The sequence below is a fragment of the Pituophis catenifer genome, unplaced genomic scaffold (genome assembly GCF_029215685.1).
Source record: "Pituophis catenifer annectens isolate HBS135680 unplaced genomic scaffold, rPitCat1.0.hap2 SCAF_1, whole genome shotgun sequence".
Taxonomy (NCBI): domain Eukaryota; kingdom Metazoa; phylum Chordata; class Lepidosauria; order Squamata; family Colubridae; genus Pituophis; species Pituophis catenifer.
Window position 1 is genome coordinate 339,064,391 of NW_027256881.1, and position 19,079 is coordinate 339,083,469.

Genomic DNA, 19,079 nt, shown 5'->3' on the forward strand with positions numbered 1-19,079 from the left:
ACGGAAAGCTAGTTAGTGGACAAACATACACAAACACACACACACACACACACATATATATTTTTGCCTTTGCACTTGCCTCAAACCGCACAGCCATGTTGCTCAGTTGTCGCCTGAACTACTCATCATCTTTCTCAAAACAGGTTGGTTCCAAGGAGTTTTAAGCGGGGGGCTCACGGAATTCCGGAACCCATCCAAAGACTGGGAAGACTTTGTTCCCTACCTGCTCCAGAGGAGCCTTTCCCCAGGAAAAAACAGGCTGGCAGAGAAGCAGGGCGGTCCCCTGCATTCCCCTCCGCCCCTTTCCTTGAGTTCCCAAGCTCCGCCCAGGCACCTGGGTCAGGTGAACCCTCGCCACCGCTCACACACGGATTCCAGGTGGGGCCAAGCCAGAGCACGCCAGTTCTCTGCCAAGCTATGTAAAGTCCGGAGGTGTCTGTGGATGTTAAGGACAAGTACTACTACAAGTACTTAACTACTTGGATAGTAGTTTTGAGCCACACATTTGGTTGCAGCTGGCCCAGAAGCCAGAGTGATCTGCAAGAGAGGAAGGATTTCTGATTCCCACCTCTGTTTGTTTTCCTTCCTGGTGGTTTTTTTTTTTTCCCTTCAAGAGCAGATTCTGAGGTTTTTTTTTTTTTTTTTTTCCCCAGATCAATTGACTGTTGATCTATTGATTGCAACAGGAATTGACCGACCGGCTTGTTGTCGGAGTTTGACATTGTTATCGAGGGCTGAAAGAGAATGACTGGCCCAAAGTCACCCAACCAGCTTTCGTGCCTAAGGCGGAATTAGAATTAGCCTGGTTTCTGAACCACTAGACCATATCTTTAACCACACAAACTTTTAAAAGCTTCCAGCCTCGGTCTCCCTGTGCTTAACAATGGTGGTGGCTTCCTATGCAGTGAACTTGTGTAGTTGCAAGGAGCATGGATAGGGGCCTGGGTACATTCTGGAGATTTAGCCTAAAATATCCCAATAATATATTATATATCCCTAATGCCAGCTTTAGCAATGCTGTCATGCTTCATTACTTATGCTGGTGTGTTTCCAGCAATGAGTTAATTTAAAGCACCAATATTCCCACGGTTGATTTTTGGATGCTGTACTGATTTATTTACTTAGCAGAGTACAAGGTTTTTTTGTTTTTTGTTTTACTTCAGATCAACTCAGTGTTGATCTATTGGTTGTGACAGGAATTGAGTCATCAGCCTGTCAGCTGAGCCTGAGGTCATGGGCTGAGGGGAAGAGCAACTGGCTCAAAGTCACCCAGCCAGCTCTCATGCCTGAGGTGGGACTAGAATTCACAATCTAGATTGCAGCTCTTTCTCCTGTTTCACAGAATAACAGAGTTGGAAGGGACCTCAGAGGTCTTCTAGTCCAACCCCCTGCTCAAGCATGAGACCCTATACTTTTTCAGACAAATGGCTGTCCAATATCTTCTTAAAAGCTTCCAGTGATGGAGCACCTACAATTTCTTGAACATTTGAACATCTTGAACAGACTTATAGACAGGCGCTATCTAACAAAATGAAATTCAACAGTGAAAAAAGTAAGGTTCTACATTTAGGGAAGAAAAACAAAATGCACAGGTACAGTATATGTGGTACCTTGCTCAATGGTAGTAACTGTGAGAGGGATCTTGGAGTCCTAGTGGACAATCACTTAAATATGAGCCAGCAGTGTGCAGCAGCTGCCAAAAAAGCCAACACAGTTCTGGGCTGCATAAACAGAGGGATAGAATCAAGATTACGTGAAGTGTTAATACCACTTTATAATGCCTTGGTAAGGCCACACTTGGAATACTGCATTCAGTTTTGGTCCCCACGATGTAAAAAAGATGTTGAGACTCTAGAAAGAGTGCAGAGAAGAGCAACAAAGATGATTAGGGGACTGGAGGCTAAAACATATGAAGAACGGTTGCAGGAACTGGGTAGGTCTAGTTTAATGAAAAAAAGGACTAGGGGTGACATGATAACAGTGTTCCAATATCTCAGGGGTTGCCACAAAGAAGAGGGAGTCAAACTATTCTTCAGAGCACCTGAGGGTAGAACAAGAAGCAATGGGTGGAAACTAATCAAGGAGAGAATCAATTTAGGACTAAGCACCTGACAGTTAGAACAATTAATAAGTGGAACAACTTGCCTGCAGAATTTGTGGATGCTCCAACACTGGAAATGTTTAAGATGTTGGATAACCATTTGTCTGAAGTGGTGTAGGGTTTCCTGCCTGGGCAGGGGGTTGGACTAGAAGACCTCCAAGGTCCCTTCCAACTCTGTTATTCTATTTCTATTTCCATTTCTATTTCTATTATTTCTATGAGCCACGGTGGCGCAGTGGTTAGAGTGCAGTACTGCAGGCTACTTCTGCTGACTGCCACCTGCCTTCAATTTGGCAGTTCAACTCTCACTGGCTCAAGATTGTCTCAGCCTTCCATCCTTCTGAGGTGGATTAAATGAGGCCCCAAATTGTTGCGGGTAATATGCTGACTTTGTCATTTAGAGAGGGCTGTAAAGCACTATAAAGCGCTTTAGATAAGTCTTAAGTGCTATTGCTATTGCTATTCTGAAGGAAAGCCGTTCCACTGATTAATTTTTCTGTCAAGAAATTTCTACTTCGTTCTCTTCTTGATTAGTTTCCATTCATCACTTCTTGTCCTGTCCTCAGGTGCTTTGGAGAATAGGTTGACCCCTTCTTCTTTGTGGCAGCCCCTATATATTGGAACACTGCTATCATGTTAACCCCCTAGATCAGGGGTGTCTAACTCAAGGCCCGGGGGCCGGATTTGCCTCACGGGGTGCTTAGATCTGGCCCATGAGGCCACCCTAGAAACAGCAAAGAACCGGCCTGCGATGCCTCTGCCAGCAAAAATTGAGCTCAGGAAGGCCACATGCAGCCCTCCTGAACTTCGTTTTCACTGGCAGAGGGTTGCAGGAGGCCATTGCAACTGAAAACGGAGCTCAGGAGCCCGTTTTCGCTGGCAGAGCGCTCGCACCGCCACAGGCACCCCGACACAAGTGATGTCGAGCTGGTCACACCCACCCTGGCCACAACCCCTCCCCCCCACAGGTCAAAAACAACCCTGATGCAGCCCTCAATGACATTGAATTTGACACTCTTGCCCTCGATCAGGGATGGGCAAATGTGACTCTTTTACAACCTGTGGACTTCAACTCCCAGAATTCCTGAGCCAGCTTGGCTGTCTCAGGAATTCTGGGAGTTGAAGTCCACAGGTTGTAAAAGAGCCATATTTGCCCACCCCTGCCCTAGATCAACCAAATCTCCTGCTTTCTATCTGTTGCCTTCACCCCTAAACCAAGCTGGCTCTAAACCTAGATGAAAAGTCAGTATAGCAAAAGAACAGGAGAAGAGAGAGAGGAAGTTTTGCTGCCTTCTGTGTGAGCCGTTGTTCACAATTCCTTTACATCTTTTTATCAGACCTGTTGATCAGTGGCTGATGTCTTATGAAGTCCTGGGTTCAAAAGTTTCCTTCCTTTATTTAGCCAATTTCTACCTCTATATTAGACCTCGGGCGGTGAATTCAAAACACTCGGGAGGTGGATTTCAAAAACCAACATTCTGCCTGAAAAATTGCTGACCTTGCCTCTGAATCTCTCTCCTAATTTAGTAAACGGCAGATCATTCTAGTTTCCCCTTCTGCTCCCAGCCAGCGTCAATATTTGTTGTGGAAGATTTGGACTGGGGTTAGCAGACAAAAAAGGAGGGGAAATTGCTCGGCAGAGGTCAAAGGTAAATCCCAGATTTGAACAAAATCTCAAACACTGCAAAAATGCTAAAATAGCTAGGCAGAGCCGGCCTGAAGTCCTTCAGGTGGATGGGTATTGTTGTAGTTGCAGGATTGAGAATGGCCGATCTGTTTCTTGCAGAGGTCAAACCCAGGGATTTCTTAAAATCTGATTTTCCTTTGGAAAGGAGGTTGTGATCAGCATCTCAAAAGCTTGGGGAAAAAAATTGTTTTCTGCCTCAAATGTAATCAGGCATCCCCAATCAGTATAGGAAGCTTTTACAAGGGCTTTATTCACATGAAAGCATTCCCTTTCTTTAAAAAAAAAATACTCTGTTTTCAAACTTCTGTGCACGTTAGAAAGCAACAGAGAAAAGAACTTTTAATTGAGCTCTAGAGAAGGAATGAAATCTTTAATCCGATGCCGTGTTTCTTGACCTCAGGAACTTGAAGAGGTATGGATTTCAATTCCTAGCATTCCCCAGCCAGCCTTGGTTGAGAAACACTGATCTAATCAGTCAACTCAAACAGTCCATATTAGATTGTCGCCTTCTTTAGATGCACAAATAGAACAGACAATTGACAAGGACAACTGAAGAAGCTCTGCTCAGAAACAAACCCCTTAAAATCATGGATGCTCCCAAGGTGGCAACCAACAGGAGGAAGGACGTGTCCTAGATATGTTCGCCACCTTGAGTTATTTGTAAAAATAATAAAGGAAGGATATAAATAAATAAATAATAATAAGTAAGTAAGTAAGTAAATAAATAAATAATATTGGTTTTTTACTCACTTATTTGATTGTTTTATTATTAAATTTATATGCTGTCCATCTCAACGCTGGGCGGAATATAAATTTATTTATACAGGCAGGCCTCAATTTACGACCACAAATGCAGCCCAAAATTTCTGCTGTTAAGTGAGACATTTGTTAAGTGAGTTTTGCCCCATTTTATGACTTTTCTTGCCACAGTTGTTAAGTGAATCACTGCGGTTGATAAGTTAGCAACCTGATTGTGGAATGAACCTGGCTTCCCCCTTGATTTTGCTTGTGAGAAGGTCACAAAAGGGAATTATATGACCTTGGGACATAGCAACTGTCATAAATATGAACCAGCATTCAAATTTTGATCACATGATCATGGGGATGATGCAAAGGTCATAACTGTGAAAAACTGTCGTAAATCACTTTTTTCAGTGCTGCTGTAATTTTGAAGTCACTAAAAGAACTGTTGTAAGTGGAGGACTACCTGTATACAGTTTTAGCCTTATCGAACAAGAGTTATACAACTTTTCTAGTTTCTCCAGTTCTGAGATGCCATATCAGAAGAAATTTGAATAATAATTTGAATAATAATAATAAGGGAGTGAACAGCAGAGGGCGTCGTGCTCATCAACATCCAACATCTTAGTCCTCCCCGTATGATCAGAATCGGGATGGGATGTTTGGTTGCTGTGTGATATGTTCATTAAGAGAGTCTGATTATAATACCTTTTTTGCTGTGGTCATTAAGCAAATCATATAATCATTAAGTGAATCTGGCTTCCCTAATTGACTTCTCTTGTCAAAAAAACCCCCTGAGAAGGTAGCAATTGGCAATCATGTGACCAGAATAATAGAACAAAATCACAGAATAACAGAGTTGGGGGGACCCTTGAGGTCTTTTAATCCAACCCTCTGATCAGGCAGGAAACCCTATATCATTTCAGACAAATGGTTGTCCAATCTCTTTATAAAAGCTCCAGTGTTGGAGTATTCATAATTTCTGGAGGCAAGTTGTTCCAATGACTGATTGTTCTCACAGGAAATTTCTCCTTCGTTCTAAGTTGCTTCTCTCCTTGATTAGTTTCCACCCACTGCTTCTTGTCTTGCCTTCAGGTGCTTTGGAGAATAGCTTGACTCCCTCTTCTTTGTGGCAGCCCCTGAGATACTGGAACACTGCTATCATGTCTCCCCTGGTCCTTCTTTTCAGTTAACTAGACATACCCAATTCCAGCAACTGTTCTTTATATGTTTTAGCCTCCAGTCCCCTAATCATCCTTGTTGCTCTTCTCTGCACTCTTTCTAGAGTCTCAACATCTTTTTTACATCGTGGCGACCAAAACTGAATGCAGTATTCCAAGTGTGGCCTTACCAAGGCATTATAAAGTGGTATTAACACTTCAGGTGATCTTGATTCTATCCCTCTGTTTATGCAGCCCAGAACTGTGTTGGCTTTTTTGGCAGCTGAAGCGCAAGGCTGGCTCATCTTTAAGTGATTGTCCACTTGGACTCCAAGATCCCTCTCACAGTTACTATTACTGAGCCAGGTACCCCCTATACTTCACTTGGGTGTGTATACTACGCTTTTTTCAGCATTGAATGTCAGAATATTGCCTGCATATGATGTACCAGAGACTAGAAGGGGTTAAGTCTTTACAGACATCACATGTGACTATATCAGCCAATGAACTCTTTTATTGGACTCTTACCCAGAAACCACTTGGACATCTTCCCTGTTTTTTCTCTCTCCCTCATCTATCTCTCAGCGAGACAACACGGGAACTTATCTCTCCTCTCAACATCTGAGTCATACAGTTAGGGTAAAAGGTGCAACAGGACACCTTGTTCATTATTGTATGCACATATATACTTTATAAATAATAAAACAACTTTTTGAACCTGAAGCTGTATTGACCAAATAACTTCCTCATAGAACCAATAAGCACGACCATCAATATATATCTGACAAATGTTAGATAGCACCAAATGTTCAAATCTGTCAAGACCCTTCTGTATTTTAAGCCTTGGTTCTGGAGTGTTGGCTATTCCTGCCAGCTTGGTATCGGCTGCCAAGGGGCCCACCAGGAACCAGTGGTGGGATTCAAGTAATTTAACAACCGGTTCTCTGCCCTGATGATTTCTTTCAACAACCAGTTTGCCAAACTGCTCAGAAAGTTAACAACCGGTTCTCCCGAAGTGGTGCGAACCGGCTGAATCCCACCACTGCCAGGAACATTGTAACATGCTGGTTCCAACGCACCCAAATTATGATCATATGAGGACACTGCAATGATTGTTATTGCAAGGAGTGGTTGCAGTTACTGTTTTCAACACCATCATAACTTTGGTTGTTAAACAAATGGTCCTAAATCAAGGATTCCTCCCTTTTTAAAATACCCTGTAATGTGTAATCCCTCAATCTGGGGTAGAGACAGGGTGAATAGGTAGAGCTGAGCCTTTACTGGCCGGATGCCCTTCCTGACACCTACTCAAGAGTTCGCAGCAAATATTTTTTCTTTCTGCCTAGCAGAGAAATACCTGCCGCTACTTAGGATTGAACTCTCAACCTTCCGAGTGGGAGGTGAGCGTCTTCACCACTAGGCCACCACGCCGCTCATCCTAAATCAAGACTACCTGTATTTATTTATTTATTCAATTGATATAGCTGCCCGTTTCAAATCAGTGACTCTGGACATTTCCAACAGCGCGTATATTGTGGGCAGGGGTGAAATTCACTTACTTTCCCTACCGGTTCACAAATGTGAGTACGCGCATCGACGCATGTGCCCGGCCTTCCGCGCATGCGCTTTGTTGGCACGCGCACCTTCCACGCATGTGCCTGGCCTCAAAAACGTGCCTAAATAGGATGGCATAGAGCCAGGCGGAGTGGCGGCCCACCTGCGATTTCCGCTATCAGTTCCAGTGAACCGGTCCGAACCGGCTGAATACCACCTCTGATTGTGAGGCATCTAAGAATGGTCCATTTTTCCTTCTTTGCTCCTTTGAATCTGCCTGCATTTGGATTTCTGACTTCCAATTTAGGGCAAATACAGTTAGTCCTCAACTTACAATAATTCATTTAGTGACCGTTTAAAATTACGACGCATTGAACAAAGCGACTTATGACCTTTTTTCATACTTGCAGCATCTCCATGGTCATGTGACCAAAATTCAGGTGCTTGGCAACGTATTTACGACGGTCGCAGTGTCCCGGGGTCACGTGATCGCCTTTTGCAACCTTCTGACAAGCAAAGTCAACGGGGAAGCCAGCTTCATTTAACAACCGTGCTATTAGTTTAGCAACTGCAGCGATTCACTTAACAACTGTGACAAGAAAGGTTGTAAAAATGGGGCAAAGTTCACTTAGCAACTGTCTCACTTTGCAACAGAAATTTTAAGCTTAATTTTGGTCGTAAATCAAGGACTCCCTGTAATGATCAGGATTTTCCTTTTATTTTCAATGTACCGTATTTTTCACACTATAAGATGCACCGGTGTATAAGACGCACCAAAATTTCAAAGAGGTAAGTAAGAAAAAAAATTTTTTTGGCCTTCCCCAGCCCCCAGGAGCACTCTGCAGGCCTCCCAAACACTCTGCGTGCCCTGTTTTTGCGAAAAACTGACCTACTTTTCACAAAAATGGGACGAGCAGGATGGGGCTTTGGGAGGCCAAAAATGGCTGTATTCGGTGTATAAGATGCACCAACATTTCCAGACTCTTTTAGGGGGAGAAAAAGTGCGTCTTATACTCCGAAAAATACAGTACCTGTTTTGGATTCAGCTGGATTGGTTTCAGTGTCACATTCCGCTTAAATGTCCCAAAGGGGCTTTTTCAGGAGGCAACTGGACTTTCTTGTTTTTTCTTTGAAGACGTTTCACTTCTCATCCAAGAAGCTTCTTCAGCTCTGAAAGGATGGTGGGGAATGGAAGGATTTATATTCCTTGCAGACAGCTAGTCATTTGCATCCTTTTAGAGAGCTGTTGAGGCTATTTGGAGGTTTATCTGTGTCCTCAAGGTCACCTGAGCCCAGTTGCCTCCTGAAAAAGCAATTTGGGGACAACCATGACCTGGATGACTGAGAATCTCTACAGACATTTAGCTTATTCAATTTGGAATGAACACTCTTCGAATGGTATGGGGGTAGGAATGGATTTCCAGAGGAAAAACTGCAGACTATAGGAACCAGGAACCCCACTCAGCCGATCCTGAGGATACAGATAAACTGTCTCACTTAGCAACAGAAATGTGTGTGTGTATACCAGTGGTATACCGGGTTCCTCCCAGTTTGGCCCGGTTCTGCCGAACCGGTAGTGGTGACGATATGATGTCACCGAACCGGTTCTGCCCCCCCGCCCTCCCGCGTTATTCTTACCTTTTATTTGGCCCCACCTCCAATCTATTGCTGCCTCCTGAGTCCCAGCTGATTGGCTAGAGGGAAAAAAAACTGTTTAAACTCTTGCCGCGGGGCTTCAAAGGGCCACCCTACAGCTGATCAGTGTTAAAAGGCAGTGTGGTGGTAGACTGGTGCCTTCAAAAAACAAATGAGTAGACCAGTGCCTGCAAAAACAAATGGGTAGACCAGTGCCTCCAAAAACAAATGGGTAGACCGGTACAGCTCTGCAAGCAGTTAAAAGCCTGGTAGACCAGTACCTCTGCTAAATCCTAAAGAATTGTCACATGACCACCAAGCCACGCCCACAAAGTAAGCCACGCCCACAGAACCGGTAGTAAAATTTTAGAACCCACCCCTGGTGTATACCTGCCATTGTCCCGCACCCCAAGTCTGCAGACAGAACAATTTTGAATATGCTACCCTGTTTCCCCTAAAATGAGACATCCCCTGATAATAAGCTCAATTGGGCTTTTGAGCACTTGTGTTAAAATAAGCCTCCCCCCGAAAATAAGCCCTCCCTGAAAATATTTAAACGCAGTGCTGGAAATCAGGTAAGACAGCAAGAGGAGCCCCACCTTGCTCCACGCGCCTCAAAATAATAAGTCCTCCCCAAAAATAAGGCCAAGCGCTTATTTCGGGGTTCAAAAAAATATGAGACAGGATCTTGTTTTCGGGGAAACACAGTACCATTGGATCCCAACCAGCCAGGGACACCCCATTCTGGATATTCCTGCTTAGTGTTTCTCCATCTGAGGAACCCAGTCTGGGGAATACTGGGGCTTGAAGGCCACACAATTTAAAGTTCCTCCAGTTGAGAAATATTGCCTGCTCCTACTCCACTTCCTCCTCGTCAGTCAGTATCCTATGGTGGTTGACAATGACATGATTCAAGCTGTTTTCTTTAAAGGTTGGCCTTATTATTCAGCAACCGTCAATAAGAAAGACGAAGATATCTGGACAGCGGCTGTTGAACTACGGAGAGACAGCAGAATTAGAAGAGAAAGAACTGGAGAAAATCCCCCAAATACGAAAATCTGCGAATAGAAGTGCAACAACTGTGGCAAAAGAAAGGAAAAATATTCCAAATAGGCGCCTGAGGTGCAATTCCAAAACATTCTGGAGTACTACTTGAACACCATCGGCCTTGACAAAATCACCATGAGTCAATTGCAAAAGGCAGCTTAACTTGGAATAGCTTACATCCTGCAATGATACTTATAACACCATGAAAGATCAACATCTGCCTATTCCAGGTCCTTGGGAAGGAGTTGATAGCTGGATAAAAATGCTAATTCCAGTCTGAACATCTGGCTGAGTGTGCTACAAGCCATAATACTTATAACAGAAATTTGGAACGATACCTAGAAAACGTTCTCGATATTTGGAAATATTGAATTTATCAGACTGTGTGACCAAGCATAATACAGGCAGTCCTTGACTTACGACCACAATTGAACCCAACATTTTTGTTGCTAAGTGAAAAGTTTAAGTAAATTTTGGCCCATTTTATGACCGACCTTGTCACCGCTGTTAACCTAACACTAAGGTGATCAGACGTCCCGCTTTTGGTGGGACAGTCCCGCTTTTGAACAATTTGTCCCGCGTCCCACAGCGTTTTAAAAAAGTCCCGATTTTTGGATAGAATGCACGACATCCTAGGGAATGGCGCAGTGGAGGGTTGCTCCCGGCTGCCTCCTGAGTCCCAGCTGATGGCTAGAGGGAAAAAAACTGTTTAAACTCTTGCCGCGGAGCTTCAAAGGGCCGCCCTACAGCTGAAAACAAATGAGTAGACGGATGCCTGCAAAAATAGAAAAAACAGCCCCTTAAAGCTTCAGCATAGGTTAATTAGCACAAGTTGATTAGATCGGCTTCCCGACTTTCAGCTGATTTGCTCTCAGCTGTTTTGCTCAGGGCTCTGTAGTTGCTAGCTGCAGAGTGCTGGAGATTTTTTTCCCCTAACTATGCTGAAAAAGCGAAACTGAAAGTAAAGCAGGGTCTTTGCTGCAACGTGGCAAAATGAGGCAGAGAGAGATTTCTTTTTCTTTTTCCTCACCAAAAAAGGTAGGTGCAAAACTGCAAACAATGGGAAATTTAGGGCAAAAGTGGAGAGTTCAAGATTTTAAAACACAAAAGAAAAAAAGTTCTATTTAACTAGGGAATTGTAATAATTGAGATACTATTAATTGTATATTGTGTTGAAAGCAGAAATGGTTAAGTTGTGGTTTGGAGGAATATATGGGGGAAATTATTTGGTTTATTATTATTGGTAAATATAATTATTTGATTTGTAAGAAATTGGATTGCATGGAAATAATTGGAATATTCATGTTCATATTGATGAATATACAAAAAAGATAGTTATATAACTAATTGATTTTTTTTTTTAAATTTGATTTATATGCCGCCCTTCTCCGGAGACTCAGGGCGGCTTACAATGCATTAAGCAATAGCCTTCATACTTTGGTATATTTATACAAAGTCAGCTTATTGCCCGCACAAACTGGGTCCTCATTTCACCTACCTTAGAAAGGATGGAAGGCTGAGTCAACCTTGAGCCTTGGAGAGATTCGAACCAGCAGTAAACTGCAGGCAGCTGTGTTAATAACAGGGTGCGTAGACCACTGTACTATCAAGGCTCTTTTTATATTTATATTTATATTAAATTTATATTAAAATGTTGAATTTGTATTAAACAACTGTAATATTACATAATTAACCAATGTGAGGATGGATATAAAAATAGATGACAATGGGAAGGGGTATAATATAGAATAGAAGGGAAAAATTGAATTTGATTAAGATTAGAGATGAGGATGAAGGGTAATATTGGTTTTTTAAAAAAATAGATGAGGAATAAATATGGCAAAAGGGAAATATAGAAATTGTAAATTTAATTGAAATGACTAAACAGTTTAAATTTGTGAACCGGCCAAATATTCTGTTCAAAGAAAATACATTGTATGTTTGTATGTGTGTTTCTAATTACTGCTATTTATTCATATTTGTTCTCTTTTATTCTTTAAAGTTTAACAATTCATTCTTTATCTTAATATCTTTATATTTGTTTGGGGTTGGCTTTCTTCCCTTTCATCTTTTTTATTGTACAGCAATCTTTCTCCTCAAACCTACCACCTCTCTCTTTTCTTTCCTTCTTACTTTCTCTTTCCCCCCCTCTTCTTCTCCTCCCTATTTCCTCTTCCTTTCTCCTTCTCCTCCTCTCTTCCTCCCTCTCTTACCCTCACTCCTACTCTAATTTCCCTTCCCTTCCTTCATCCCTCTCTATTGCTGTATCCTTTTGTGCATATGGACTACTCAGATGGCTGAAAAGGTTATTTTTGACTGGTCCTCGCACTTTTGACCAGTCCTCAAACTTACGACTGTCCTCACATTTTACGTTTTTTGCCCTATCTTATCACCATGGTGAAGAGAAGCAGTTGTGAAATGAGTGACGTGGTTGTTAAGAATGCTGCACGGGCATAAATGTGAGGATGGTCATAAGTGTGAGGACCAGTCAAAAGTGCGAGGACCTGTCAGAAATGACTTTTTTTCTATACACATAGCCATGGCCACCCGGTCACATGACCAGCTAGCCACGCCCACCCAGTCACATGACCTCCAAGCCACATCCACAAAATGGTGGGTGTCCCGCTTTACCAATGTTAAAATCTGGTCACCTTACCTAACACAGTTAAGTGTATCGGATTTTCCCATTGACTCTGCTTATAAGACAGTTGCAAAAAGCGATCACGTGACCCATAACGGTCATAAATGTGAGTCAGTTCCCAAGTGTCTGCATTTTGACCACATGACCAAGGGGAATGCTACAATGGTGAGGTGAAAAAGAGTTATAAATCACTTTTTGCAGTGCAGTTGTAACTTTGAACGGTCACTAAACGAACTGTTGTTAAGTCGAGGACCACTTGTAATCCTATATTGCTTTGATTTGATGCCTGACTTGGTTGCCAGGGCAGCCAGGGTGGATTTGCTCGAACCTGTACAAACCGGCTGAATACCACCTCTGCATCAAGGTATTGCAGCCGCTATCTTGATTTGTTTGACTCCCTCCTGTGGACATCGCTTGTGTTGCCTTTTATTTCACAAATCCTATGCAGAAGTAAGCAACCATCATCAGCTGCACAAAGATTGCAGCTGATAAGACCAGTCAAGGGTAGACATTGAGAAATCTCCAAAATTAGCCACAAGGTCCATTTTTGTCTCCAAAAGTCATGCCCTGCAAACAAACTTTTTTTTTTTTTGGGGTATAACTGGCTGGCAGTTCTAGATAAATTCAACAGAGGTCAAACATGACAAACAATATTAATTCCCCTTCTCTAATCAGTTTAAGAGCTTGAGTCCTTCCTCTTTGATAGCTCCTCCCCGAAGAACAACATCCAAGGAGTAGCCGGGTAAATATTTTGCAGCAAAAAACAAAGGGAGCCATTGTAGAGCCTTGGTGAAGCCGCTGGAGTAGTGAAGGACACACAATATGGACTTTGTAGCACCGAAAGCATGGACTTTGTGGAGAGTTGGGTTCTGTTCAAAGCTTTTTCAGTGGAAGTTTTCAAGAAGAGACAGGACTGCCCTCTGTCAGAAATGGTGTAGGTAGGGTCTCCTGCTTGGGCGGGGTGTGGTGTGGTGTTGGACTAGATGACCTCAAAGGCCCCTTCCAACTCTGTTAATCTGTTTCCCCCATAGCCATGGAAGCCCACTGGAGGACTTTGAGACAACCCCGCCCTCTCTCAGCTTCAGAACCAAGGTGGCTTAGAATCAGAATGGGCTGCTACAGGTTCGCCTGGGTTCGGGAGAACCTGTAGCTAAAGTTATGGCCGGTTCGGAGAACCTCCTAATCCTACTACTGGCTGGCCCCTCCCACCCAGCCCCTCCCTTCTCAGTAGTTTCCATGCGGCCCGTTTTGGATGCGAAGTAAGGGCCTGCGTCAAGGCTTGGGGAGGGGGGAAAAAACGGGCCTACCAGAAGTTCTGGAAGGTCAGAAACGGGCCTGTTTCCAGCCTCTGGAGCCCAGGGGAGGCAGTTTTCACCCTCCCTGAGGCTCGAGGAAAGCCTCCGGAGCCTGGGGAAGGCAAAAACACCCACCCACCCGCCGTGGTGCAGGAAGCTGACTAGGCCACGCCCACCATGGCCACGCCCACCCAGCAACCCGTTGCTGAAATTTTTGAAGCCCACCCCTGCTTAGAATAAAATAACAGAATTGGAAGGGACCTTCTAGGTCAGTGTTGGCTAACCTTTTTGCCATCGCGTGCCAAATGTGGGGGGAGCAGGGGTGGTCGCGGGTGCAGGTGCCCACATCCATAATTCAATGCACCCCGCCCTCCCACGCATGCGCACGTGACTCCCCCACACTTCCCCCTGCTTTTGGCACGTGATGGCACAGTGGGCCCGATAGGCCCATTTTTTCCTCTCCCTAGGCTCCAGAAGCTTTCTAGGAGCCTGGGGAGGGCAAAAAACAGCCTTCCCCATCCCCCTGGAGGCCAGAAACAGCCAGTTTCCCAACTTCTGGTGGGACCGGAAGGCCTGAAAATCAGTTGGCTGGTGCGCGCATGTGCGCTGGAGCTGAGCTAGGGCAACACTCGCGTGCCCACCAATATGGCTCCGCGTGTCACCTGTGGCACCCGTGCCATAGGTTCGCCATCATGGTTCTAGGTCATGTAGTCCAATCCTCTGCTCAAGCAGGAGACCCTATCTGACAGATGGTTTAATGGTGTAGGTGTAGGTGTTGGGAGAGCTGGGTTCAGGTCCCGCCCTACTCAGCCCCAAAGCTCATTGGCTGACTTTGGGACAGTCTCTCCCTTTCAGCTTAAGAACCAATCAGGTGTAGTAGATAAGGGGCTGGAAGCTCATTTTAGATATAGAAGCTCATTAGCTGATTTCCCCTCTCAGCCCAAAGCATCAATAAAAGTTCTGGACTAGGAGTGGGAAACCTCAGGTTCTAGCCCCACCAACCACGGATGCTCATTGGCTGATTTTGAGCTGGTCAAACCAAGAACCAATCAGGTGTAGTGGAGAAGGGACTGGACTGGAAACAGGAAGCCCCAGGTTTTAGTTACCCTCCCACACCTCAACCCCAGAAGCTCATTGGCTGACTTTGGGCAACTCCCTCCCTCTCAGCCCAAAGAGCCAATCAGCTGTAGTGAGAAAAGGGCTGGGTTAGGAATGGGGAGACACATACAGGTAGTCCTCGACTTACAACTACAATTGAGCCCTAAATTTCTGTTGTTAAGTGAGACATTTGTTGAGTTTTACCTCGTTTTACGACCATTCTGGCCACAGTTGTTAAGCGAATCACTGCAGTTGATAAGTTAGGAACCTTGTTGTTAAGTGAATTCAGCTTCCCCACTGCCTTTGCTTCTCAAAAGGTCGCAAAAGGGGATCCCATGACCCTGGGATACTGCAACGGTCATAAATATGAGTCAGTTGCCCTAAGTCTGAATTTTGATCACGTGGCCAACGGGATGCTGCAATGATCATAAGTATAAAAAATGGTCATAAGTCACTTTTTTCAGTGCTGTTGCAACTTTGAAAGGTCACTAAGTGAACTGTTATAAGTCGAGGACTACCTGTATTATGGTTCTGCCCTTCAGCCATGGAAGCCATTTGGGGGACCTGGGGCCAGCCCCTCTCTCTTGACTCAAGTTATCTCAGAGGGAACGAAGTCCCCTGCAAATTTCCTTTTGCTCCTGAAGAAAGTAGGGTATAAGTCAGTGGTGAAATCCATTTTTTTTTACTACCGGTTCTGTGGGCGTGGCTTGGTGAGCATGGTGTGGCTTGGTGGGCATGGCAGTGGAAGGATACTGCAAAATCTCCATTCCCATCCCACTCCAGGGGAAGGATACTGCAAAATCCCCATTCCCACCCCACTCTGGGGCCAGCCAGAGGTGGCATTTGCCGGTTCTCCGAACTACTCAAAATTTCCACAGCCGGTTCTCCGGAACCTGTCAGAACCTGCTGGATTTCACCCCTGGTATAAGTCTGACAGATACATGAATAATAAATAGCGGTTCTTCAGAGGTGATGAAATTCACTATTGCATATATATGATTACGATGTACACAATAAAAGACCAGAAAATTCAGTTTTGTTTTCCGTGTAACTCCCAGCCCCAAACCAGTCTGGTTTTTTTCCAACTAAAGATGGAGAGAGATTTCCTTATCTTAATCTCACAGGGGACATTATTTTTTTCGTCCAAAGGACACCAGAAGTTGACCTGGAACAACAAAATCTTGCAGCCAACATTAAAGTCTGGTTTTATTTTAAACTTGGTTTAAACGAAGCAAATTCTGTGCACTTACTCCTGATACATTGGATAACTTCCCACTCAAATCTTTCAAAAATTATAATTCAACTGCAGCTTTTAGGGACAGGGGTGAATCACAGTCGTGCCATTGAACCACCATCTCTTTATAAAGTGGTTTTTTTAAAAGAATTTCACCACTTACTTTTTTTCCCCTCTTCCTGTAATGTGTGCAGGCAGCTGTTATGGTCTGTTAAATCTGATTTAGGTCATAGCGTGATGTGTGAACCTAGCCATTATGGCGGTGTTTTTCAACCTTGGCCATTTTAAGGCACATGGACTTCAACTCCCAGAATTGCCTAGCTGGCTGCTAGGGAATTCTGGGAGTTGAAGTCCATGTGCCTTAAAATGGCCAAGGTTGAAAATGGTTTATGGAGCTTTGAAGGATTGGGAAGACTCAGACTGCTGCATCCTTGGTGATGCAGCAGTCTTGGTGAAAGGAGCCTTGGTGGCGCAGCAGACTAAAGTGTTGTTAAAGTAGCACCAGCTGCCTGCAATTACTGCAAGTTCAAATCTCACCAGGCTCAAGGTTGACTCAGCCTTCCATCCTTTCGAGGTAGGTAAAATGAGGACCCGGATTGTGGGGGCAATAAGCTGACTTTGTATAAAAAAAGAACACCGCTTTGGGGGGGGGGAAAGTCCTACTAAGCAGGTATATACAAAAGTATGAAGGTATTGCTTAACGCATTGTAAACCGCCCTGAGTCTCCGGAGAAGGGCGGCATATAAATCGAACCAATAAATAAATAAATAAATAAATCCCGAAAATACTTGAATGTTGACTTCGATTAGGTAATTCCCTCTTGAAGTCAGCCTACCTCACAGGTGAAATGAGTTTCTAAAACTAAACCCAGAGCTACCAATACTATTAGACCCTTTCTATTTTAGTTTCAGCAGTTTCCCAAATATTTTGCGCTCTATTTTTTTTTTTTTTTTAATTTGATTTATATGCCGCCCTTCTCCGGAGACTCAGGGCGGCTTACAGTGCGTTAAGCAATAGCCTTCATACTTTTGTATATTTATTGCCCCCACAAACTGGGTCCTCATTTCACCTACCTTAGAAAGGATGGAAGGCTGAGTCAACCTTGAGCCTTGGAGAGATTCGAACCAGCAGTAAATTGCAGGTAGCTGTGTTAATAACAGGGTGCTTTAAACCACTGTAGTACCAAGGCTCTATTTGCTTAGGGCAATCCCAAACCTGCCTTCCCCCCCACCCCCCCACCCCCCCCCACCCCTAATCTCTGGCTCTTTAAAGGCAAGTTTCATAACAAAAAGGAAACCAGGGAGCTGAAAATTCAAACACACAAAGAAAAAACACCACCACCACCACAGGGAAACAAAAGCAGAGGTTGCCACAGCCGCTCTCTCCAAAATCAAATAAGCCATTCAATGGGGCCACCCCGGGAACGCCCATCCAAGCAGTTTTCTCTTTGTACACGGTTCCCAACTCCCAATGTAACACAATCCTAAGGCACCTGCAAGCGGGCTGGCCGCTTTGCCGATCCAGATCCACAACCTGCGCCCATCGGGATCCCAGATCCCCCGGCTCCATATTCCTGGATCTCCTCTGCCCTAGACGTGTTTTAAGGGCACCACCCTCAAAAGCAAAAGCCCATCTTTAACAGAGGCGCAGCAAGAAGCGCGCAAATCTATCTATCTATCTATCTATCTATCTATCTATCTATCTATCTATCTATCTATCTATCTATCTATCAAATTTATATGTCGCCCTTCTCCCGTAGGACTCGGGGCGGCTCACAGAATAAAAACAACATAACAATAAAACAACGCTAAAACAAGCCAATTTAAAATCCCCAGAAAATTAAAATCAAATGGGAAAGGGAACTCCGCAGAGCCTTTTTGCGCGCCCATCTCAGCGCCTCCGGGGCGCCCTCGGCCCGAATCGGGGCTCTCCAAAAGCCGGGGACGGGGGTGGCCTTGCAGGATCGGGTCCCGGGGGAAGCACACTGCCGCCCGATCCTCCTTTTCCTCGCTCCCGACGGTCGTTGCTGCGAGCCAACGGGAGGACGGGGAAACTGCCGCGCCCTATTCGGGCATGAGCCCAGAGGCGCGCAGCTCTTGCCGGAGTGGTGGGGGAAAAGTTTGGGCGAAAGAGCCGGGAGGGGAGAGGAAATCCGGGATTACCCCCTTCCCCAAACACTCACCGTCCGGCTGGGAGTTGCGGGGCGGCAGAAGACGGGCAGGAGAGTCCCCCCCGCCCACTCCGAGCCCCTCCGCACGGCGGAGCGAACTTTCTCCTCCCCGGCGGCGCGCAGGTGAACCTTTCGCCCAGGTATGCGGTAGAGCCTGACGGCCGCCTCCAATTTAACTCTTCCTGGTCCAACCGAGGAGGAGGGAGCGAGGAGGGAGCCACGCGGGTGGCACCGTGGCACCTTTGCCCTCGGCTCCTGGGCAGGGCGGCAGCAGGTGAACGGGCTCTTGGCACTGCCGCCGCTGCCACGATCATTATTATAGGTGCCATTATAATTATAATTATTATACGTGGGCGATCTACAGTTAAAAGATTTGCAGTCTAAGATGGGTGGAAGCTCAATACAGGTACTCCTCGACTTACAACAGTTCCCTTAGTGACCGTTTGAAGTTACAACGGCACTGGGGGGGGGGGGAATGACAAGAAGAGCCTTGGTGGTGCAGCAGACTAAAGTGCTGTTAAATAGCACCAGCTGCCTGCAATTACTGCAAGTTCAAATCTCACCAGGCTCAAGGTTGACTCAGCCTTCCATCCTTCCGAGGTAGGTAAAATGAGGACCCGGTTTGTGGGGGCAATAAGCTGACTTTGTATAAAAAAGAGCACCCTTGGGGGGGGGGGGCGAAAGCCCTACTAAGCAGGTGTATACAAAAGTATGAA

The 19,079-nt window shown here is 44.9% G+C and overlaps 1 protein-coding gene across 1 annotated transcript in view; it reads right to left on the bottom strand.

Annotated features, from left to right (window-relative positions):
• The window catches only part of TJP3 (tight junction protein 3), a 73,003-nt gene extending 54,566 nt beyond the window's left edge, over nucleotides 1-18,437 (bottom strand). The window contains exon 1 of the mRNA XM_070931847.1: nucleotides 18,376-18,437. The gene's annotated coding sequence lies outside the window, so the exon portion shown is untranslated. The remainder of the gene's footprint in view (nucleotides 1-18,375) is intronic.
• Between the last annotated feature and the right edge of the window lie 642 nt (nucleotides 18,438-19,079).